We start from the raw sequence: 25,612 nt of genomic DNA on the forward strand, positions 1-25,612 counted from the left end.
TTTTACCTGATACAGTGAACAGTCCAACAGGTTAACTTTAACATTCATATCACCACGTGAACTAGAGAAACAAGAGCACAATTACAGAGTGTGGATTTACAATGAAAATAAATCCAATTAGTACAAAAGAAGGGCATGGTGCGAGCACTGATATGGGGTTCATTCAAGAGCCTGATAGCTTCAGAGAAGAAACTGCTTTAAGCCTGTTGCTGCTGCATGTTTTCACTCAATTGAACCTTTTCCCCAATGGGTGGAGGGAAAAGAGAGTGTGTCTGGGGTGTGATGGGGTATGTTGGCTGCCTTTCTAAGGCAGGGGGAGATGTAGTTGGAGTCTGTGGAGGAGATGAAAGTTTGCATGATGTTCTGAGCTGATCTCAAACAGAGCAGCTTCCGCATCATTCTCAGAGGCAACAGTAAGAATTTTTTTGATGATATACCTACAGAAGGACATGGAAGATATGCTGAACTTTCTTAGTCATCTGAGACTGTAGTGATGTTGGTGGTTGGTCTTAGCTGTCACAGTGGAACTCAGCAGGTCAAGTGCCATCAGTGGGAGAAAGAATTGTTGATATTTCAGGATGGAAGCCTTCACCACTGTCCTCAGCAGGTTGATTTTTGCCCTAGTTTTCAACAGATGCTTTCTCTTGTGTCTTTGCTCACTGGTAGTTGTGAGGTGGGGCGTTACACAGGGCTTCTGTGTGCTCCCAAGGAATAGAGCCAAAGTACCCTGAATGCTTCCTCTCCACTCTCAGTGTGTCAAGATCCCCAGGAGTCAGTGATATTCATTTCTGCAAGAGACCTTGAGCACATCCTCTGTCTGACCTGTAATCTTTGCTGATAACAGAGCTCAGAATGAGTGTCTGTTTCAAGTCTGGTGTTGAGCCTGCCAGTAATGTGACCTACCCGACGTAATAGAGAGTGTAACCCAGTTCTTCATGCTGGAGATGGTATCTGGAGAGAGGGAGGGCCCTGTGCTGGTTCATAACCATCCACCACATTTACAAATCTGGAGTGGGGATAGGGCTAGATCCCTGTGGAACCCATTTCACAGAAACTGAGTTCATCAAGGTGATCCCAAAAAAAATATTGTTCAGATAATTCCTGACTCTAGCTACCCATTGGACATAGTTGGAAAGATTGGATCTCTAACCAGAAAAGGAATTCTGAAATGTGCAATTAAAATCTCTATAACCAACAAGGTGCCTTGACGAAGGGAAGTGTTTGCATTTTACTATGATCACGGTGTCTGCAGACTTCCTTGTTTCACTGCTCCGTGGTGAAATCTCTTTGAAGGATGCTTACCTTGAAAAACTTCTCTTTGGAGGGAGTTCTATGAGAATCTCTCTCACTGCTCCCCGTCTGAACTCCCTGCTGCTCTCAACCTCTATGACCACACACCTGACTTCCTTCAACACTTTTGTGTATCTCTACAATCACGTTTGCAAACTTCCTTGTTTCACTCTGAAGTGTGAGTTGACAAAGTTTGTAATGTGAAAGGTTTCAACTCATGACCAAGTTTGAGTAGGACCATTCAAAGTGGGACTTGAAAATGTGGAGAAACCTCAATCCCCAGCATGAGGTCAGAGTAGGGATCACTCTGATGGGCAGTAGAGCAGAAAAGGTAGTTTGAGGAAGCTGGGTTATAATGAAAGGCAGAAGAACAGGAGAGGTTGTCGGAGGTTAATGAGGGGTACAAGGAGGCAGGTGCGGTGCAGGAACACTGTCCTGCAGCAGGAAAAATTTGTGTGGTGTGTTTAAGTCCATTAGATGAGCTGCAATGTAAGATTACAGCCTGCACACCACAATAAAATTTACATCTGACAGACGCCCACGGGCATTGGGAGGTGCGGCAGAGAGAAGTTGTAATGCCCACATTGCAATTCAAGGCCTATTCAATGCTGAGCTGTTATCTGGCACAGACACGCAGCAGGGGTTATTATTCTGTGACCCAGCGCCTGTCTTTCTGTGCTTCTGCCTTTATTCAGATGCAGCTTATCATCCTGACGAGGAAGTGAGCAGCCGATGTTGCACAGTTTGACTGAATCCACTGACGAGAGAGCATTCACTTCTGAAAGTAAGTGGCAAAGTCAGGCTGGACTGAGCAGACTCTGAAAGGTGACAGTAATTGTTACTTCAAGATGAACATAGGCCAATGGTTACTGAATGGGGGCCATCTGGCCCCCCCCCCTCCCTCAGCATCTCACAACTCATGGAGGGGGATTCAAACTCATCACAGAACTGAGCAGTTTCAGACCAATATTCACATCTTGTGGCATGGCTAGTGTAGCAGTTAGCACAATGCCTTTAGAGCACCAGCGATTGGGACGGGGTTTTGAATCCTGCACTGTCTGTAAGGAGTTTATACGTTCTCCCGTGTCTGTGTGGATTTTCCTTGGGGGTTCCCACTTCCTCCCACTATGTGAAACATACCAGGGGATGTAGGTTAATTGGGGGTAATCGGGCAGCACTGACTCATGGGCCAAAAGGGCCTGATATTGTGCTGCAGGTCTAAATTTTAAAATGTAGCAGTTCCCAGTGTATGGAATTCCATTCTCCATGCATCAGAATCCCCCCATGAACCAGCCCCCCAATGTACCAGTCCCCACTCACTTCCCCCTCACATACTAGATCTCCACCCCCCCCCCCCCCCCATGAACCAGTTCCATCCCCGCCATGAACCAGTTCCATCCCCCCCAAGTAGCAGGATAAGGATCCACGGTTGGGATCTCAGCCGGGCGGTGGTCAGAGCCCAAAAAAGGGGAGGGTTGACCTTTACATGGGATCAACTATTACACAGGTATATACAGTAATACCCTTGTGGGAAAGGTTTGCTTGTGCTGCTCTGGGGATTGAAACTAGTTTGGCGGGGGATAGAAACAAGAAGGTGGATTATAGAGCAGAAGGTGGAAAGGTTGATGCAATGTGAATGAGTTTGTGTGGAAGGACAGGCAGTGGAGGAGCATCAATGGAGGATTTTAATGTGTTTACTTCAAAGTTGTTAATATTAGGAATAAGGGAGATGAATTTAGATCAGTCATGGAATTACGATGTGGTGGACATTATAGGGATAACTGACAGAAGCGCAGAAAGGGAAGATGTTGTGGAAGGAGTGTCCACTGAGTCAGTGTGGGTAAAAGTCAGAAACAGGAAGGGAGCAGATAAATAGGCAGGTTTTGGGATGGTGGGAAATACAGGGTTGTAGTTATGGGTGATTTCAACTTCGCTAATATTGACTGGCACCTATTGACTGCAAGAGGGATGGATGGGGCTGAATTTTTCAGATGTATTCAAGAAAGATTCCTGACACAGTGTGTGGACCAGCCGACGAGAGGAGAGGCCAGCCTGGATCTGGTTCTGGGGAATGAACCTGGTCAGGTGGGGGAGCATTTTGGTGAGAGTGACCACAACTCCCTGAGCTTCAGTATAGCTATGGAAAAGAATAGATGTAAACAAAATGATGAGGATTAGGCAGGAAATGGGGATCTTAAATTGGGAACAGAAAAAATGTGGAGGGTGTTTAGGGACCACTTACATATGGTTCTGGATAGGTTTGTCCCATTAAAATAGTGAAAAGATGATAGGAAAAAGGAAATGTGGTGACAAGAGGTAATACAGCTACTTAAGAGGAAGAAGGAATCATATAGAAGGTATAGGAAGAAAAAGACAGGAAGGGTTCATGAGAAAGATATGATAGCCAAGAAGGAATTTAAGAGACTTAAGGACTTCGAAGTTCAAAATGGGGCACAAGAAGGCCTTGGCAAGTAGGATTACATACACATTACCCAATGTGTCCTATGTGTATGTAATACCAAAGGATGACCAGAGTGATGGTGGGGCCACTAAAGGATAAAGAAGGCAACATGTGCCTGGAGGGGGAGGAGGTTGGGGAGGTCCTAAATTAATACTTTGCTTTGGTGTTCACAAGAGACAGAAATCTTGGTCAAGGTGAGGTCAGAATAGAACAGGCTTGTATGGTGAACCATGTTGAGATTAAGAAGTACTGGATCTTCTTAAAAATATTTGGATTGATAAGTCCCAGGATTAGATGAGATATTCCCCAGGTTGCTTCAGGAAGTGAGAGAAGATATTTCTGAGGCATTGGTAATGATCTTTATGTTCCCCTTGGTCACTGGGAGATGCCAGAGAACTGGAAAATGGCAAATGTAGTCCCCTTGTTTTAAAAAAAAGTATTAGGGAAAATCTTTGGAATTATAGAACGGTGAGTCTTACATCAGTAGTGGGGAAACTACTCAAGAAGATTCTTATGGACAGAATTTTCAAGCATTTAGAGAAGCATAGTCTTTGGGAATAGTCAGCATGGCTTTGCGAGGGGCAGGTTGTGGCTCATAAGCTCAATTGAGCTTTTTGAGGAATTAACAAAAGAAAATGATGAAGGTAAAGCAGTAGATGTGGTGCATCTAGATTTTATTAAGGCATTTGACAAAGTCTTCCATTGTAGACACATCATGAGGCATGGGATCCATGGAACCTTGACTGCGTGGGTTCAAAATTGACTTGATGGAGAAAGCAGTATTAGATGGAACGTATTCCGTCAGTGACAAGTGAAGTTCTGCAGGGATCGGTTTTGGGACCCCTGTTCTTTGTGATTTTTATAAATGACCTGGACAAAGTATGACATAATGGTTAACACAAAGCTGTTACAGCAACCGGGGTTTAAGTCCCGTGTTGTCAGTAAGGAGTTTGTACGTTCTCCCTGCGTCTGCATGGGTTTCCTCCAGGTGTTCTGGTTTCCTCCCACTGTTCAAAATGTACCAGGGTTGTAGGTCAAATTTGTGAAATTGGGTGGCACAGGCTCGTGAGCTTGAAGGACCTGTTACCATGCTGCATCCCTAAATTTACATTGAAAGTAGAGAGATGGGTCAATAAGTTTGCAGATGGCATGAAGGTTGGAAGAGTTGTGGATTGTGTAAAAGGTAATTGTAGGTTCCAACAGGATCTAGACAGCATGCAGATTTGGGTAGAAAAGCAGCAGATGGAGTTCAATCTGGATAAGTGTGAGGTGATGGATTTTGGAAGGTTGAACTTGAAGGTGGAGAACTTGGTTAATGGTAGGATTCTTACCAGAAGAGCAGAGGGACCTTGGGGTCTAAATCCACAGCTCTCTCAACATTGCCGTGAAGGTTTTTTAAAAAATGTTTTATTTCTTGCTCCGTGAATCATATCAATAACAACCTTCACAAATGATCATCTCTAATATATACACAGTGACATTTCCTTTTTCCCCCCTTTTCCCCTCTTTCATCCCTCCCCCACCCTTCTTCAAAAACCAATAAATAATTAAACACATAAAACAAAGAAATAACAAAAAGCAAAGAAGTCGTATTTACATATTTAAATCTTATCATGTTCATAATCATGTCGTTTTAAGAGATGGAGGTCTGTGGTCACCATTTTCTAACATTTGGTCACCATTTTCTAACATTTGGTTCCCAAATTTGTTGGAATAATCTATATTTGACTTTCAGATTGTATCTGATTTGTTCTAATGTCATTTCTGGATACCCCTGTTGTATTTTAAGGTTTGCTTCCATTTTCCAAGTTGTCATAATACACTTTTTTGCTGCTGCTTGTGTTCTCATAATAAATCTTTTTTGGGCTCTGTCTAACTTAAGTCCTAATTTTTTTGTCTCTTATTATTTAACAGAAAATTTATTTTGATCTTTTCATATATTATTTTTTGTGATTTTGTTTAATATTAGGTTTAAATCTTCCCAGAAAGTTTTCACTTTTGAACACGTCCAAATTGCATGTAATATTGTTCCATTCTCTTGTTCACAGCGAAAGCATCTATCCAATGCTGTTGGGTCCCACTCTTTTAATTTCTGAGGAGGATTAAATAATCTATGTAGCCAGTTATATTGTATCATACATAATCTTGTATTTATCGTGTTCCTCTTTGTTTAAATCTTTTTCCCAACTTTGTTTTGGTTTATACTTTGTTTCATCCTCTTCCTTATATGTAGTTTTATGTACATGTTGGTTGTAAATTCGACGCTGAGAAAACCTTCAACAGGGTAGAGTGGAATTATTTGTTTAAAGTGTTACAGAAATTTAAACTATCATCTGTATTCATGAGGGAAAGGGACATTGGGCTATAAGAGATAAGTGAGGCAAATGGCTTAGCTATGGAGAGGATAGGGATTTAAAAAGTGAGGGTTCTGGACCTTCTAGGGTCAATAAAGGTGGATAAGTCTCCTGGTCCTGATGGGATTTTTCCCCGGACCTTAAGGGAGGTCAGGGAGCAAATAGCAGGGGCACTGACAGTGATTTTTCAAAGATCACTGGAGGAGGGTGTGGTACTGCAGGATTGGAGGATTGCAAATGTAGTTCTGCTGTTTAAAAAAGGCATTAGGTGTAGCCCAAGTAATTATCAGCCAGTAAGTTTGACTTTGGTGGTGGGGAAGGTTATGGAGGGTATTCTTCGAGATAGTATATATGCATATTAGACAGGGATTGATTAGGGGCACCTAGCATGGGTTTGTCTATTGTCTATTGTAAAGGGAAACTCGTGTTTGATGAACTTTGTTGAGTTTTTTGAAGAGGTGACAAAAAAAGTGGATGAAGGTAGGGTAGTTGATGTGATCTATTTGGATTTTAGTAAGGCTCTTGATAAAGTTCCACATGTAAGGTTAATAAGAAAGGTTCAGTCACTTGGGATTAGTAGAGAGATTATGACATGGATTCATAGATGGCTGGAAGACAGACAGCAGAGAGTCAGGGTGGACAACTGTCTGTCAGGTTGGAAGCCTGTGACAAGTGGGGTGCCTCAGGGATCGGTGCTGGGTCCTTTGTTGTTTATCATTTATATTAATGATTTACAGGTGGGTGTAGTTAACTGGGTAAGCAAATATGCGGATGATATGAAAATAGGAGGAGTGGTGGGTAATGAGGAAGGTTTTCTTGCATTACAGAAGGATTTGGTTTGTTTGGAAGAGTGGGCTGAAAGATGGCAGATGGAATTCAATGTAGACAAGTGCGAGGTGCAGCATTTCGGTAAAAATAACCAGAATAGAACATATGCAGTTAAGGAGAGGGCATTGAGGTACGCAGAGGAACAGAGGGACCTGGGGGTTATGGTACAGAGTTCATTGAAGGTGGATTCCGATGTGGACAAGGTGGTTAAGAAGGCATATGGTATGCTGGCCTTCATAAATCATAGTATAGAATATAGGAGCTGGGAAGTGATGCTGCGACTGTTTAAGCCATTGGTGAGGCCAGGTTTGGAGTACTGTGCTCAGTTCTGGTCTCCAAATTATAGGAAGGATATAGATAAGGTGGAGAGGGTGCAGAGAAGATTTACAAGAATGTTGCCTGGCTTACAGCATCTGGATTACAGGGAGAGATTAAGGAGACTGGGACTTTATTCATTGGACTTGACAGAGGTATTTAAAATTATGAAAGGAATAGATAACATATATAACAATTACAGCACGGAAACAGGCCATTAGGCCCTTCTAGTCCGCACCGAACCAAACACCCCTTTCTAGTCCCACCTCCCTGCACAATGCTCATAACCCTCCATCTTCTTCTCATCCATATACCTGTCCAACCTTTTCTTAAATAATACAATTGACTCCGCCGCCACTATTTCTCCCGGAAGCTCATTCCACACGGCTACCACTCTCTGAGTAAAGAAGTTCCCCCTCATGTTACCTCTAAACCTCTGCCCCTTAATTCTTAACTCATGTCCTCTTGTTTTAATCTTTCCTCCTCTTAACGGAAATAGTCTATCCACATCCACTCTGTCTATCCCTGTCATAATCTTAAATACTTCTATCAAATCCCCTCTCAACCTTCTACGCTCCAAAGAATAAAGATCTAATCTGTCCAATCTCTCTCTATACTCTAGATGCTTAAACCCAGGTAACATTCTGGTAAACCTTCTCTGCACTCTCTCCACTCTGTTTATATCCTTCCTATAATTAGGCGACCAGAACTGCACACAGAACTCCAAATTAGGCCACACCAACATCTTATACAATCTCAACATCACCTCCCAACTCCTATATTCCATGCAATGATTGATAAAGGCCAGCATACTAAAAGCCTTCTTCACCACCCTATTCACGTGCGTTTCTACCTTCAGGGAACGATGTACCGTTACTCCTAAATCTTTCTGCTCTTCTGTATTCCTCAATGCTCTCCCATTTACCACGTATGTCCTATTCTGATTCTTCTTACCAAAATGAAGCACCTCACACTTATCAGCATTAAATTCCATCTGCCATTTTTCAGCCCACTTTTCTAAGCAGCCCAAATCCCTCTGCAATCCTTGAAAACCTTCTTCATTATCCACTATTCCACCTATCTTAGTATCGTCTGCATATTTACTAATCCAATTCACCATCCCATCATCTAGATCATTAATGTATATAACGAACAACAATGGGCCCAATCCTTGAGGCACACCACTGGTCACCGGCCTCCAACCTGACAGACAATAAACAGACTCTTTCCCCTGAGGGCAAGGGAGGTTGCAACAAGAGGGCATGAGTAAGGGTAAGGGGGCAAAACTTTAGGAGAAATATTAGAGGATGTTTTTTTCACTCAGTGAGTGGTGGCAGAAAGGAATGATCTCCCAAAGGAGATAGTTGCGGCAGGGTCCCTTCTGACATTTAAGAGAAGGTTGGATGTGTACTTGGATGTGAGGGGGCTGGAGAGTTATGGGTGGAGAGCAGGAGGGCGGAGCTAGTGGAGTTGTTCAAGGGAACTGGTGTGGACTCAAAGGGCCGCCATGGCCTGTTTCTATGCTGTGGTTATATGGTTATATAATTGGATTAGAGCATTATGTAATGGACCGTTAGCAAAGATAGTAATAAATGGATATGTATCAGATCACTTTAAATTAAGCAAGTCAACAAGTCAGCGATGCCCATTGTCCCCTTCACTGCTTGCTTTGGTTATAGAACCATTGGTGGAATTGATAAGGAAGAAAACTGCAGGTTGATAGGATAATTAAAAAGGCCGATGGTATGTTGGCCTTCATTAGTTGGGGGTTGAATTCAAGAGCCATGAAGTAATGTTGCAGCTCTATAAAACTCTGGTGAGACCACACTTGGAATATTGTGTTCAGTTCTGGTCACTTCATTTGAGAAGGATGTGAGCCCATGCAGAGGTTGCAGAGGAGATTTACCAGGATGTTCCCTGTATAGGAGAACTTAAGGCAAAGCTAGCAGAGGATTTTCCCTTTGGAACAAAGAAGGATAAGAGGAGACTTAAGAATATAAAAGGCATAGAAAAGTGAACAGGCAGCACCTTATTCCCAGGGCGAGAGGAGCAAACACCAGAGGATTTCTGTACAAAGTGAATGGAGGGAAGTTTAGTTGAGGCGTCAGGGGTGTTTTTTACACAGAGAGTGGTGGATGCCTGGAATGCATTGCCAGGGTGGTGGTGGAGGCTGGTATAATGGGGACATATAAAATACTCAAGCACATGAATGAAAGAAAAATAGAGGGTTATGGTATGAGATAGTGAAGGTTCATATTGTTGAGTAGGCTTGTATAAGTTGGCACAACATCATGGGTCAAGGGGCCTGTACTGTGCTCTAATATTCTATGTTCTACTGCATGGACAGGTCTCCACACCCCGTGTATTGGTCTCCACACACTCTGAATACCAGTCTCCATGTCCCACATACAGATTAATGCTCCCAGCATAATAGAATCACACAATAATGAACAGACCATTCAACTCAACACGTCAATGATAACTACATTGGAATTGTTGCCTGATCCTTCTTCGATTTGTACCCTCTAATCCATAGCTGTCAGAATGTCTTTGGAAGGTTCAATTATTCCCCATTCTACAGTGTCCTCTGGCAGCTGGCTCCCGGGGTGGGGGGGGGGGGGTCACCGAGTTTGCAGTTGTGGGGGATGGGGTGTGATTGAGCTCCTGATGTGGGACTAGGTCCAGAGGTGGGGCCAGGTCCAGAGGTGGGCCAGGTCCAGAGGTGGGGCCAGATTCAGAGGTGGGGCCAGGTGCAGAGGTGGGGCCAGATCCAGAGGTGGGGCCAGATCCAAAGGTGGGGTCACAGTCATCCAGTTCCTGAAGTGCAGTCACTCAGCTGTTTAAGGTATGTCTGATCATGTACAGTGAAGGATTGTGAACTCCTCATTTAAGAAAGGATGCGTTGACATTAGAGAGGGTTCAGAGGAAGTTTACAAGGATGATTCTGTGAATGAAAGGGTTTTCATATGAGGAGTGTTTTACAGCTCTTGGCCTGGACTCGTTGGGATTTAGGAGAATGAAGAGGATCTCACTGAAACATTTCAAATGTTGAAAGGAATGGACAGAATAGATGTAGTAAGGTTGTTCCCCACAGTGGGAGAATCTAGGACAAGAGGGCACAATTTCAGGATTGAAAGGCACCCACTTAGAACAGAGATGTGGAGGAATTTCTTCAGCCAGAGGGTGGTAAATTTGTGGCCACAGGTGGTTGTGGGGGCCGGGTCATTGGGTGTATTTAAGGCAGAGATTGACAGGTTCTTGATTAGCCAGGACATTAAAGGTTATGGGGAGAAGGCCAGGCAGTGGGGCTGAGTGGGGAAATGGATCAGATCATGAGTAAATGGCAGGGCTGACTTGATGGGATGAATGACCTATTTCTGTTTCTATGTCTTATGGTCTTGTTCAGTACTGTGTCAATCTGAATATTATTTTGCTGGTAAACAAATCTTAACCTTGTCAGTAAGAAAGATGAGATTAATTCAAAAACTGGTTGCAGTAGCTGCCTGATTGAGCGGAATCCTCCCCTGCACATTCACATCCATGTCAGCAGTGTCAATGCATCACTCCGCCATTCTGTTAAATGTAGAACCATTCCTCGGATCCACCTCCCTCATTAATGAAGTATTCGAGATTTTCTCAACAAAAACTTCCATTCTGTGAATTTTCAACTTTGTTGAAAGTTTGATTAATATTATTCTTGAAATTATCCTGCATAATAGGATCCTGCAGGAGCAAAAGTGGAGTGTTTGTTGCACAGAATGGGCAGGAATGGTATGGGTCACACACACAGTAAAGTTCTCTCCACACTGTCCCATCACTCAGTCCTGGGGTCAGGCACACAGTGAAGATTACCCTGGGCTGCTGATGCTCTACATGACGTCCACATCCAGCTAAACCTCTGCTGCTAAATATCTCTCCATCCCCAATTTATTTACATCTCAATCTAGACATATCCTGTTGTAAACTTTGATATACTTCCTCACTCTTCACTACAATGCCATTTCAGTAACATCTCCAAATTTACTAATTATGTTAACGACACTGCCATCAAATCATTAATATAGATAAAAGACAGCAGAAGGGCCAGCACCAACCCCTGATGTGGGTCACAGGCCTCCATGTCAAGCTGCAAACAGTGATGGGATGCGGAGGAACAAAGATCAAGTGAAAAGTTGGGTGGAGTAGAGGCAGATGGAATTGATTTCAGATAAGTGGGAGCTTATACATTTTGGATCATTTTATACCAGCAAGACTTATATATAGTACAAAAATAAGCAAAGACCTTTAAAGGATTGATTTTTTGAGAGGGTCCTTAGTCTGCAGGCTCATAACTCCCTGAAAATGCCAACATCAGCAATGGGTCAGGAAGAAAGCAGGAGGTTGTGAAATCTGAGGATGGGGAGCATCAATCCGCAGAACACACACAGCACGAGAAATGCGTGCACTCTGGAGGCAAGTTACTGCTGCAATGAAAAATGGAACTCAATTACCTGAACAGCTTCAATAAATCTAACAAATCATTGAAAATATCACAATTACTGATTCATGGTTTTAATATTCAGTTCTGGAGATGTGGAATGTTCCGGAATCCATGAGTTATTTTCTGCAGTCTCTACAGAGCTCAAACTAACATCCATCCATGAGCATGCAGGACGATTGCTGATGCAATGTTGTTCAGGGTGAGCTTCACACAGCAGGCAGACAAAGCACTGCTCAACCCCCCCCCCCAACCCCGAGTAAAATTAACGAGGGCAAAATGCCATTTGGGAAATTGGGGAGCAGGAGCAACAGCACCCCAAAATCCCTGTGAGTAAAACAGGTGCACATAGAGAGAAGACCCTGAAGGTATCACACATGAATGTGCAACTCTCCCCAGGTTACAGTTCTTGAGAGGGTTGGGGTTTAGACCCTGAGGGGGTGACCCTCCCCAGAGTACAGACCCTAAGGGGGTGACCCTCCCCAGAGTACAGTCCTTGAGTTAGATTCAGTTCGGGTTACTAGAGAAATTGTGCTAGGCAAACTAAATGGATTAAAGATTGATAAATCTCCTGGATCGGATGAAGTTTTGAAAGAGGTGGCTTTGAAGATTGTAGATCCATTGGCGATGATCTTCCAGAAATCGATAGACTCTGGAGAGATTCCAGAGGATTGGAAGGTCGCAAATATGGTTCTGCTGTTTAAGAAAGGCGGGAAACAGAAAAAAGGAAACTATAGGCCGATTAATCTGACATCAGTATTGGGAAGATATTAGAGTCGATCCTCAAGGATGAGGTGATGAAATACCTAGAGATGCATGACAGGATCAGTCCAAGTCATCATGGTTTTTTAAGGGTAGATCTTGCCTGACCAACCCATCAGAGTTTTTTGAAGAAATCTCAAGTAGGATAGACAAATGAGAGGCTGTGGATGTTATCTATTTAGATTTTCAAAAGGCTTTTAATAAGGCACTGCATATTAGACTGCTAAATAAGATGAGGGCCCATGGAATTACAGAGAAGTTATTAAACTGGATAGAGAAATGGCTGATAGGCAGGAAGCAAAGGGTTGAAATTAAGGGTTACCGTTCTGGATGGCTGCCTGTAACTAGTGGTGTTCCACAGGGGTCGGTATTGGGGCCACTGCTGTTTACAATTTATATTAATGATTTGAATTGTGGTATAAATGGTTTAGTGGCCAAATTTGCGGATGACACTGTAGAGCTTGTCGAAAGAACCAAAGACTTGTTGATCCAAACCAAGGCTTTTATTAGCAAAAGACAGGAGCTCTTCACAGGTGGCCGACCAGTCCAGAATGATCCGACCTGGCTAGGGACACAACCCTTTAAGGCCCAGACAGTAGGCGTGGCTACTGTTAATCGCTCAGCCAATTGCTGTAAGCACAATCATTACACTCTAGATACTATAACTATATACATTGGTGATAGGTCTGTACTATCACAGACACCAAGATAGTTGGCGGAGTAGGAAGTGTAGTAGAAACCATAAGTTGCAGAAGGATAGAGACTGATTAGGAGACTGGGCAAAATTATGGCAGATGAGATTTAACATAGAGAAATGTACAGTTGTAAATTTTGGCAGTGGAAATAAACAGGCAGAATACTATTTGGATGGGGTGAAAATTCAGACCTTGGATGTGCAAAGGGACCTGGGTGTCCTTGTGCAGGGAAAACTAAAAGTCAATGACCAGGTGAAATTGGTAGTGAAGAAAGCGAATGCTATGTTGGCATTCCTTTCAAGAGGAATAGTGTACAAGAGTAAAGAGGTGATGATGAGGCTCTATGTGGCACTGGTGAGACCCCATTTGGAGTAGTTTTGGGCTCCCTATCTTAGAAAAGATGTAATGTTGTTGGAAAGGGTGCAGAGAAGATTTACTAGGATGATTCCCAGAATGCAAGAATACGAGGAGCATTTGGCAGTTCTTGGTTTGTATTCATTGGAGTAGAGGAGTATGAGAGGAGATCTCATAGAGGCATTTTGTATTTTGAAAGGTTTAGATAGGGTGGTTGTGGGTAAAATGTTTCCCTTGGTGGTTGAATCGAGGACAAGGGGTCACCTTCTCCCTCACACTCTCCCCCACTCTGGCCATGGAAAAGAGTACCAAACCCAACCCCAACCCCAAACCTTGCCCATGCAAGCGAAACCCAACCCAACCCCAACTCCTCCCCATGGGACCAAGCCTCAACCCCTCCCCAAGGGAGCAAACCCCAATTCCTTTCCATGGGAGCAAGTCCCACACTTTCACTCCTCTCTGCGGAGAAATGTTTCTCCATTTCCCTGTTGGATTTATTACCTTCTACCCTGACCTGTGCTTAATCATGAAATGTCTCTGCAGTTATATCAACACTTTGCTGTCTAAAGCCCTGTTACAAGCCACCCCTCACACTTTTCTTTGTTAAAGAAAAATAGAGTAAAAGTTCTAAAGCCTGAAAACTCAGGATGTGGATTGGTCTGAATTTTCGGATTTTCTGGATTCTCGGGCAGTACTTTTAAAATTCAAATTTCAGGAGGTAACTTTTGATAGTTTATTAAAGTTCACAAAAATATTTAGGGCAGCACAATTGGCTTAGTGGTTAGAGCAACACCATTACAATGCCAGCGAGCGGGACCTGGGTTCAAATCCCGTGCTCTCTGGAAGGAGCTTGTATATTGTCTGCATGGGTTTTCCCTGGAAGCTCCGGTTTCCTCCCATCCTTCAAAACGTACCAGGTGTATAGGTTAATTGGGTGGCTCAGATTCATGAGCCAAAATGGCCTGTTATCGCTATATGTCTACATTTAAATTAAATTTAAAATGTTTAATTTATTCATTAATTTCCATGACTTCTGTGCATCTGTGGTGCTTCTGCATGCATGCAGATAAGCCTACTAAATTTTTTAAATTTTGAGAGTTTTTGAGAAATCTGGATTCTCAGGTGGTCCAGATTTCTGGCATCTGGATTTCTGGACATTTAGTGCAGGTCCAAATGTTCAGTCTTTTGTGATTTTTACAACTCCACATTGCTAGTTAAGCAAGAAAGTCTGCGGATGTTGATGTCAAGTTGAATATATACACATGTTGGAAAAACTCAGCAGGCCATGAAGTGTCCATAGGAAGTAAAGGGTCCTTGTTCCTTGTGCCATTTTTATTTAAAAAATTCCATGGTTTTTCTCCAGAGCCCCTGGAGCAAGCCACAGGCTGACTCTCTTGGCAAGGACCAGGAGGCCCTCTGCAGGTGAGAATATTTCACTGAAGCACAAATCAGAGAGCACCCAAACCCAAAGCCAGTGGAGACTCCAATGCATCATCCCAGCAACATCTGGCACCTGTTTCCTGCTGGTGCAAGGTGGTACAGACAAGGTCTCTTGATTGTAACATCGGGGGGGGAGGGGGCATTGATCAGATGCATGGTTAGAATCTTTTCCCCAGTGAAAACGTGTCACACACTGGAGGATGCATTTAAGATGAGGGTTAGACAAATTTAAGGAAAACACTTAAGAAATATTTGGGCAGGTACATGGATAAAAGGAATATGAATGGATATGGACTAGGTGCAGGTCAGTAGGATTGGGCAGAATAATGGTTTGGCACAGACTAGAAGGCCTGAAGGATCTGTTTTCTGTGCTGAAGTGTTCTTTGTTTCTGAAGGAGATGTGTGGGGCTGGAACAGGCTGCCAGGAATAGTGATGTAAACAGATATACGTAATTAAAATGCTTCTAAATAGACACATGAATATGTAGGGTGTAGAGGGATAAAGCAGAGCTTTAGTTTAAATGTCTCACAGTTTCATCACATCAGCTGCTATCAAGATGAGGCCTTCTAGACAACATCTGAAATATCCTCTTTTTTTAAAGCAACACAACTTCCTCTCTTCTGTGGTCAATAAAGCCATCTCCAACATTTCCTCCGTCTCTGGAGTTCCACTTACCCCCCTCTCCTTCCATACAGAACAGGGATAGGGTTCCTCTTGTCCTCACCTTTCACCCCGCCCACCTCCACATTCAGTTCATCTTTCTCTGTCATTTCTTCCATTTGCAACCAGACACCACCACTGGCCACATCTACCCCTCCCCACTCTTCCACATTCCACAGGAAATGGTCCCTCTGTGATTCCCTTGTCCACTCATCGCTCTCCAACCATCTCTTACTTATCCCTGGTACTTACCCCTGCAGTCACAGAAAGTGTAACACCACCATCCAGGGCCCCAAAGAGCCTTTCCACATGAGTCCATATTTAACTATATAACAATTATAGATTAGAAACAGGCCAACCTGGCCCTTCAAGTCCATGCTGAACACTTTCTCCCACCTAACCCCACTGACCTGCACTCAACCTGTAACCCTCCATTGCTTTTTTTTGAATATTTAATTTTTCATTTTCTATCAATAAAAAGAAACAACACACATTTCTTCAATATATACAAATATCCACCAACTAATTACAAAAATGTGATGTTCCCCCTCCCTCTCCACGCTCCCCCCCATAAAGGAAAACCCTTGAAAGGAAAAATTTAAACCATCACCATCTGGCCCTTATGATCGGACCAGCCACAACATCACAAAAAAATTAGATGCAGCATTGGTGCTTCCAATGGACGTCCAGAGAAGCAGTGGAGCCACTCTTTACATCATTTTGTAATTAATCCACCTATTGGTATTTTCGTCGAAGTGTGGCTACAGTTGCTCCCATGTGCATCAGATATGGTTTGCCATATTCTGACCAAGGTGCTGTGTTGGTTTCGAAGATTGTTCATGATTTTTTTTTCCATGGGAATAGAGCTGTACATCTCTGTTGTCCACTGACTGATAAGGAGAGGGGAGTCTGACTTACAGGTCATCGCTATACATTTTTTGCTACAGACAAAGCAACTAATACAAATTGAATTTGGAATTTGGATAGTTTATAGCTTATATCCATAAGGTTCCCCAAAAGGTATAACATCGGGTATGGTGGGAAAGGTCTCCCTTGATCTGTGTAGCCCCTGCTTGGAGCTCTCAACTTGGAGTACAGAGAACATAAATTTAGGTGCATTTCCCAGTTGCAGCACTCGCTCTGCTTCGTTAGTATATGAACTAAAACCTGCCAAAATGGGTCCACCTTTCCACAGGACCAAGCTGCGTGAACAAGCATTCCCACCTCCACCCCACATCTAAAGTACATCTCCAACACCTCTGGTTTCGCCAAATGGATCTTTCGTGGTGTGAGGTGGAGCTACTGGCATTGGAAAAAATAACATATAATTTACATAATTATTTTTTTTATTGGAAAACTTGGAGGCCTTATTTGGATTATATGGGTTTAAAATTTTGAATTCTCTGCCCCCTGCTTGGGGCTCTCACCTTGAAGTACAAAGAACATTCTCAAAATAAATTTAGGTGTATTTCCTGGTTGCAGTACCCCCTTTGCTCCGTTAGGTGTAGACAGGGTCATTGCGGGACCCCATCTATCTCTTAGGAACAATCTTAATTGGAGAAAACAGTGAAAGGATCTATAAGACAAATTGTATTTACCTTTTAGCTCCTCAAAAGACATAAGCCATCTTCTTTGGTAGCAGTCCTCAATATATAGGATCCTTTGCTGATGTCAGATCTTCAAGATTTTATTGCCCAAGTTCATTATGGGTCAGTGGGGCCTTTGGTGGTATTCTCACTTTCTCTCCAACACACTCATTGATCTCGTACCAAATTTGAATTATATGCCTTAATATGGGGGTTGTCCATTTTTCTGCTATTAACTTGGTATCTCATTTATATATAAAATCCTTCACTGTCCTCTCCCCCATTGCATGCAATCCGATTTGCACCTGTGGGCGGCTCACTCTCCTCAAAGAAGGATGAGAGGAACCTCAACTGAGCAGCTAGATAATATTTTTTTAAAATCAGGTAACCTTAACCCAACTCCCTACCCCCCACCAAGCTGTAGACCCATGTCAATTTTTCTAAAGATATCCTGGGCACTTTCTCATTCCAAATAAATGTCCTTATATTACTGTTTATAGTTTTAAAGAAAGACCATGGTAATGGAATGGGTAGAGATTGGAAGAGATATTGGAGTCTTGGCTTCACTTTCATTTTTACACAATTAGCCCTCCCCTTTAAGGTGATGGGCAGGTCCCTCCATCATTTTAAGTCACCTTCAATCTTTTCCAGCATAGGGAGGCAGTTAAGTTTGTATAAATTCTTCAGGTTACTGTCAGTCTTGATTCCTAGGTATTTAACACCTTCTGTCTGCCATCTGAATTTACTATTTCTTTGGTATTCTTGACAGTCAAATTTATTCAGTGTCATGATCTTATTTTTTTCTATATTGACTTTGTAGCCCGATATCGCACCATAATCCTCCAGAGACCTGGTCGGGTCTGTCAGATACATGTCATCTGCCATTACATTTATTTTATACTCTAGCTGGCCCACTCTGAATCCCTTTATCTTTGGTTCTTTCCTAATGGCCTCCACCAATGGTTCAATTGCTAGGGTGAACAGTCCTGGAGACAAAGGACAACCCTGCCGGGAAATATTGATGACATTTGTTCATTTGTAATAATTTTTGCCTGAGGTTTGTCATAAAGTGTTATCCAATTAATAAACGTTTGTCCTAATCCAAATTTTTCCAACACTTTAAACAGAAATGGTCATTCCAGCCAATCAAAGGCCATCTAACAAAACTATTATACTCGGGTCTTGTGTTGATTGTGCCAAATGTATAATATTAAACAATTTACTCAGGTTGTTAGCAGAGTGTCTCCTCCTAATGAAGCCCACTTAATCCGGATTTATCAATTTGGGAAGGCTTTGGTTATTATTTTATAATCTGCATTTAGCAATGAGATGGATCTGTTTGAAGATGGTTTCAATGGGTTCCTGTTCTTTTTTGGTATCACCTTAATAATAATCTGCCTCTCTGCTACCTGGTTCACTACATCCATTATCAAGGGCATTAAATAGGTATATGAATTCCTTATAGATCTCAGGGGGAAAGCCATTCTCTCCCAGAGGTAACCCTCCATTCCTTTCCCATCCATATAAATATCCAACTTTTCCTGCCTCCACCACTTTGTCTGGAAGCTTGTTCCACCACTCATGTTTCCTCTAAACTTTTGCCCCCTAACTCTCAACTCATCTCCCCCATTTGTATCTCCCCCTTTCTTAAAGGAAAAAGCCTCTCTGCATCAACTCTATCTATACCCCTAATAATTTTAAATCCCCTCTCAACTTAACCTTTCCCTATAACTTAGACCCTGTAACCCTGGCAACATTCTAGTAAATCATTTCTGAACTCTCTCCAATTTGTTGATATCTTTCCTATACTTTGGTGACCAAAACTGTATACAATTCTCCAAGTTTGGCTTCACCAAGGCCCTGTACAATTTTAACATAACATCCCAGATCCTAGACTCTGATTTATAGAGGCCAACATACTGTAAGCTTTCTTCACCACCCTACCCACATGTGACTTCACCTTCAGGGAACTATGTACCATTATTCCTAGATCCCTCTGTTCTACTGCACTCTTCAATGCCCATCGATTCACCATGTATGTTCTATTTTGATTAGCCTTACCAAAATGTAACACCTCACACTTATCTGTATTAAATTCTATCTGCCATCTTTCAGCCCACTCTTCTAACTGGACTAAATCCCTATGCAAGCTTTGAAATCTTCGTCACTGTCCACAGCTCCATCTATCTTAGTATCATCTACATATTTACTAATCCAATTTGCCACCCCATCATCCAGATTATTAATGTATATGACAAACAGTAATGGACCCAATACTGAACCCTGAGGGACACCACTCATCACCGGCTTCCAATCTGACAAACTGTTACCTACCATTACTCTCTGGCATCTCCCATTCAACCATTGTGGAATCCATTTTACTACTTCAATATTAATTCATAATGATTGAACCTTCCTAACTAACTTTCCAAAGGCCTTACTAAAGTCCATATATACAACATCCACTGCCTTACCCTCATTGACTTTCCTAGTGACCTCCTTAAAATATTTGATAAGGTTTGTCAAACATGATCTTCCCCTCACAAATCCATGTTGACTGTTCCTAATCAAACCCTGCCTATCCAAATATTTATATATACCATCTTTAAGAATACTTTCCATTAATTTACCCACCAATGATGTCAAATTTATGGGCCTATAATTACTAGATTTACTCCTAGCACCTTTTATAAACACTGGAACTCCATGAGCAACCCTCCAATCCTCTGGCACCATCCCCGTTACTAATGACATTTTAAATATCTCCATCAAAGCCCCTACTATTTCTACACTAACCTCCGTCATGGTCCTAGGGAATATCAGGACCTGGAGACTTATCACCTTTATTTTCCTTAAAAGTCCCAATACTTCCTCTTCTTTAATCATCATAGTTTTCAGAACTTCCCTACTTATTTCCTTTACTTTGCAAAGGTCAATATCCTTCTCCTTAATAAATATTGAGTAAGAAAAACGCTTCAAAATCTCATTTGGCTCCACACATAGCCGTCCACTCTCATCCTCTAGGGGACCAATTTGATCCCTCACTATCCTTTTGTTCCTAATATATCTGTATTGACCCTTTAGATTTATTTTCACCTTACTTGACAAAGAAACCTCACATCTCCTCTTAGCCTTCTTAAGATTCTTTTTACATTCTTTCTGTTCCTCTAACATCTCATTTACTTCATGCTGTCTGTACTTTTTGTACACTTCTCTCTTTTACTGAACCATATTTCCAATAGCCCTTGAAAACCAAGGCTCCCTAAAACTTTTAACCTTTCCTTTCATCTTGACAGGTTCACACCATCTCTGTACCCGTAACATTTCATCTTTGAATGCCCTCCATTTTCCTTCTACATTTTTCCCACAAAACAATTTATCCCAGTCCATACCTTCCCAATCCATTCTCATCTCCTCAAAATTAGCCTCTCTCCAACCAAATATCTCAACCCTGGGTCCAGACCTATCTTTCTCCATAATTATTTGGAAACCAATAGTATTGTGATCACTGGACCTAAAGTTTTCCCCTACACACACCTCTGTCATCTGACTGGTCTCATTTCCTAATAGCAGATCTAACACTGCCCCTTCTCTAGTTGGTATCTCTATATATTAATATAGAAAACTATCCTGCACACATTTAACAAACTCCAAACCATCCAGCCCATTTACAGCATGCGCCCCAGTCAATGTCTGGAAAGTTAAAATCTCCCACAATCACAACCTGGTGCTTACTGCAAATGTATACTTTTTCCTCACAAATTTGTTCTTCCAGTTCCCTCTCCATATTAGATGTCTATAATACACCCCCATACGTGCTACCATTTCTTTCCCACTCCTCAATTCCACCCATAGTGCTTCTCTAGATGAGCCCTCTAATCTATCCTTCCAAAGCACCACTCTAATACTCTCTAATAGGCAATGTAACACCTCCCCCTCATTCCCTCTATTCTATCACACCTGAAGCAATGAGATCCTGGTATGTTTAGTTGCCACAGCCCTCCTACAGCTATAACCATATAACAATTACAGCACAGAAACAGGCCAATTTGGCCCTTCTAGTCTGCAATGATCCAAGTACCCTCCTCTAATCCCACCTACCAGCACCCTACCATATCCCTCCATCCCCCTCCCATCCATATACTCATCCAACTCTTTCTTAAATGACAAAATTGACCCTGCTTCCACCACTTTTCCCAGAAGCCCATTCCACACAGTAACCACTCTCTGAGTCAAGAAGTTCCCCCTCATGTTACTCCTCAACCTTTGCCTGTCAACTCTCAATCCATGACCTCTTGTATCCATCTCTCCTACTCTCAATGGGAAAAGCCTTTCCACATCAACTCTATCTATCCCTCTCATTATTTTAAACACCTCTATCAAATCTCCTCTCAGCCTTCTACGTTCCAAGGGATAAACACCTAATTTGCTCAATATTTCCTTGTATTCTAGATGCTGAAACCCAGGCAACATTTTTGTAAATCTTCTCTGCACTCTCTCTATCTTGTTGATATCCTTCCTATAAATCGGTAACCAGAACTGCACACAGTACTCTAAATTTGGCTTCACCAATGCCTTGTACAGTTTCATCATTACTTCCCAACTCCTATATTCTATGCACTAATTTATAACATACTAAAAGCCTTTTTCACCACCCTATCGACATGTGCTCCTACCTTCAGGGAACAATGCTCCGTTATTCCTAGATCTTTCTGCTCCACTGCATTCTTCAACGCCCTCCCCTTTACCACATTGCTTTGATTATTCTTTCCAAAATGAAGCACCTCACACTTATCAGCATTAAACTCCATCTGCTATCTTTCTGCCCATTCCTCTAAGCAGTTTAAATCCCTCTGCAATCTTTGAAAACCCTCTTCATTATCCACAATTCATATATCATCTGCATATTTACTAATCCAATTTACTGCCCCATCCTCCAGATCATTAATATGTTTCACTAATGGCTGCAGCATTATAATTCCAAATATCTATCAATACTCCGAGCATTGAAATAAATACATTGAAGAAAATCTCCTTCTCTTGCTCTACGTTGATGACTCATGGTGCATACAACTTCTCTGACTTCAATTTCATCCTTCTCCCCTACATCTTTCACTCTGATTCCCCTCCCCCTTCACATCTGGTTTAAACCCACCGGAGCCACACTAACAAACCTACCTGCAAGAATATTTGGCCCTTTCCAGTTAAGATGTAAACCATCTTGCTGGAACAGATCCCACCATCCCTGGAATGTTGGCCTAATTATCTACCAATCTAAAGTTCTCCCTCCTGTATAATGTTTTCAGCCATATGTTTAGCTGCATGATCTTTCTATTTCTTACCTCACCTGCATGTGGCACTAGTAGCAATCCTGAGATTGCTATCCTGGAGGCCCTGTCCTTTAACCTAGCTCCTATCTCCATCAACTCAACCTGCATGACCTCCAGACCCTTCCTCCCCACGTCATTGGTCCCCACATGGACAATGACATTTGGCTGTTCTCCCTCCTTCCTCAGTATGCCATGGAGTTGATTTATAATATCCTGTACTCTTGCACCAGTGACGCAACATACCATGCGAGATATCTAATCTCCTACCCAGACCTTCGACCTGTACCCCTAACTGTAGAATCCCCATCACAATCCCGTGACTCCTCTTATCCCTTCCCTTCTTAGTCATAGGACCAGACTCCATATCAGAGACCTGATCACTACAACTCATCTGCAGTACGTCGACCCTTTCAACAGTAGCCAAAGCTGCATACTTGTTCACCCGCACCACCTCCAACCTCATCGACTATATTCACTTCTCCCGATGAGATTGAGTTTATTGTCATACACATTGTACAATGTACAGATGCACTCAAATTTTATTTGCTGCATCCAAACAGGTAATAAGAACTACAATAACGTAGCAGCTCACCAGAGGCTTAACCAAACCGGCTCGAGTGATGCCATGATGTCACAATGAGATGACGTCATTTGGAATGTGTGGAGTTTTAAAATGCTGAGTGACTTTTACTGAAGTTCAACTGGACTATGTCTGATCATTTTCTCATTCTTCATTTCACACTGTGACATAGTTGCTCCAATACGATTCATGAAATTAAATTAGCAAAGGGATAATAAATATTCATATTGCAGGTAAAAAGTGGTGTCACAATAGTGCAGACAATCTTTTTGTGGAAATGGAACAATCCATGATGAGTGCAACAAGGGGAGGTTCAAGAGCCTGATAGCTGATGGAAAGTAACTGTTCTTGAACCTAGAGGTGCTGGTGTTCAGGCATCTATTCCTTCTGCCCAAAGGTAGCAGTGAGAAGAAGTTGTGACCAGGGTAATGGGGGTCCTTTATAATGTTGGCTGCCTTCTTGAGGGAGTGCTTCACATAGATGCATTATGTGGATGGGAGATTGGAGTCTGTGATGGACCTAATTATGTTCACTACTCCCTGCATCCTTCTGTGCTCTTGGGTAATAAGTTACAAACCAGGCTCTGATGCAACCAGTCAGTATACTTTCTACAGTGCACTTTGTAGATGTTTGATAGAGTATCCAACGATAAGCCAAATCTCCTCAGTCATCTTAGAAAGTAGAGGCGTTGGTATGCCTCAATATGCTGGCCCCAGGAGAAGTTTTCTGATATATGAACTCCCAGGAACTTGAAGGTACTAACTTTTTCCACCTTCACCACATGGTGGACAGATGCGTGACTACCTCTACATCAGTGAGATGAAACACAGATTTTAGGATTGGGATTTTTGGCAATAACAGGAAGGCAGATTATCTGAAAGGTCATGAATTAGGAGGTGTAACGAAACCTGGGTGTCACGTTTGTTAGGTCTGCTTTGTTCATGAATGAGTGAGACAAACACCAGACTGAGTCGAAATCAGGGTTCTTTGTTCTTTATTACCGGATTGTAACACTTGCGACTAACCATGTTAGTCGGAGAATGCATTCTGCCGTTATCAGCAAAATGGTGATTTTTTATACCCTTGGATATGTGCTTAGAACATCATCATATCATTACTTGTCCAATGACTAAAACTGTTGCTATCCTTTCCCTGCTAGCTTCCTGCCTCTCAATCCATCAATGTCTCTCTTATCTTGTAAGTACAAGGATGCATTCACATCTTGTTATAGCCCTGCACATTCCCATCTCATGATGTTTTACCTAACAGGAGTACAAGGACACCTCCCCTTCTTGTTACAGCCCTGTACAGGGTAACTCCTTACACATTCCCATCTCATGATGTTTTACCTTACACGTTGTATCACTGAAGACTGGAATTCAGGTACAGCAGGCAGTGAAGAAAGCAAACAGCACATTGGCCTTTATAGTGAGAGGTTTTGAATATAGAAGCAGGGAGGTCAAGGCCTTGGTGAGGCTACACCTTCAGTATTGTGTACAGTTTTGGTCCCTAATCTGAGGAAGAACATTATTGATTTTGAGGGAGTGCAGTGAAGTTTTGCCAAACTGATCCTTGGGATGGTGGGACTGATGTTTGAAGAAAGACTGGACAGACTAGGGTTAAACTGAATTAGAAGAATGAGAGGAGTCTCACTGAGATATGTAATATTCTGACAGGAACAGACAGGATGGATACAGGAAGAATGTTCCTGATGTTGGGGAAGTCCAGATCAAGGGTTCACAGTCTAAGGAGAAGCTGCAAACCGATGATTTTCAAACTTTTTCTTTCCACTCACATCCCACTTTAAGTAATCCCTATGCCATAGGTGCTCTGTGATTAGAAAGGGATTACTTAAAGTGGGATGTAAGTGGAAAGAAAAAGTTTGAAAACCACTGTTTTAATCGCACCTAATTGACTCGTTATGCATGGTTTCATAACTCAAAAGGAAATTGGCCAATGACAATTTTTCTCAAGCAAAATATTTCAGTAACAATTAGGTCTAGAGCAATGATTCTCAACTCTTTTTCCCACATTAGTAATCCCTTACTAATCACTGAGCACCTATGGCTCAGGGAATACTTAACGTGGTAAGTGAATGGAAAGAAAAAGTTGAAAACCACTGCTGTAAACCCTTGAGGACTGAGATAAATGTCTTCTCTCAGAGAGCTGTGAGCTTGTGGAACTCCCTGCCACAGAAAATTAATGAGGTCATTTTGAAAGATATATTCAAAAGGGAGTTGATGTAGGAATTAAGGCTGAAGGGGTCAAGATATATGGAGAGAAAACATGAATAGAGTACTGACGTTATCTGATTAGCAATGATCGTATTGAGTGGCGGTACAAGGGCTTCACATATTTTCTATTTTTCCATACCTGAAATTGACGAGTGCTGACAGTACCAATTGTGAATGATGTAAGCCTAGTTATTTTCCCATTACTAATGGAAGACCATCTTGTTGTGTTGCTTTGTGATATCATA

At 42.2% G+C, this 25,612-nt stretch overlaps 1 long non-coding RNA gene across 2 annotated transcripts; it reads right to left on the minus strand.

Annotated features, from left to right (window-relative positions):
• LOC138742781 (uncharacterized) lies at positions 1-25,580 on the minus strand. 2 transcript variants are annotated; one of them, XR_011344399.1, is made up of 3 exons: positions 25,507-25,580; positions 11,531-11,711; positions 1-2,068 (listed from the first exon to the last, which is right to left on the minus strand). It is a non-coding gene; the product is annotated as an uncharacterized lncRNA (long non-coding RNA). The 2 variants fall into 2 exon arrangements; XR_011344400.1 differs by lacking the exon at positions 1-2,068 and having other exon boundaries at positions 11,468-11,711.
• Positions 25,581-25,612: the final 32 nt, after the last annotated feature.

Source organism: Narcine bancroftii, chromosome 9 (genome assembly GCF_036971445.1).
Source record: "Narcine bancroftii isolate sNarBan1 chromosome 9, sNarBan1.hap1, whole genome shotgun sequence".
Taxonomy (NCBI): Eukaryota; Metazoa; Chordata; class Chondrichthyes; order Torpediniformes; family Narcinidae; genus Narcine; species Narcine bancroftii.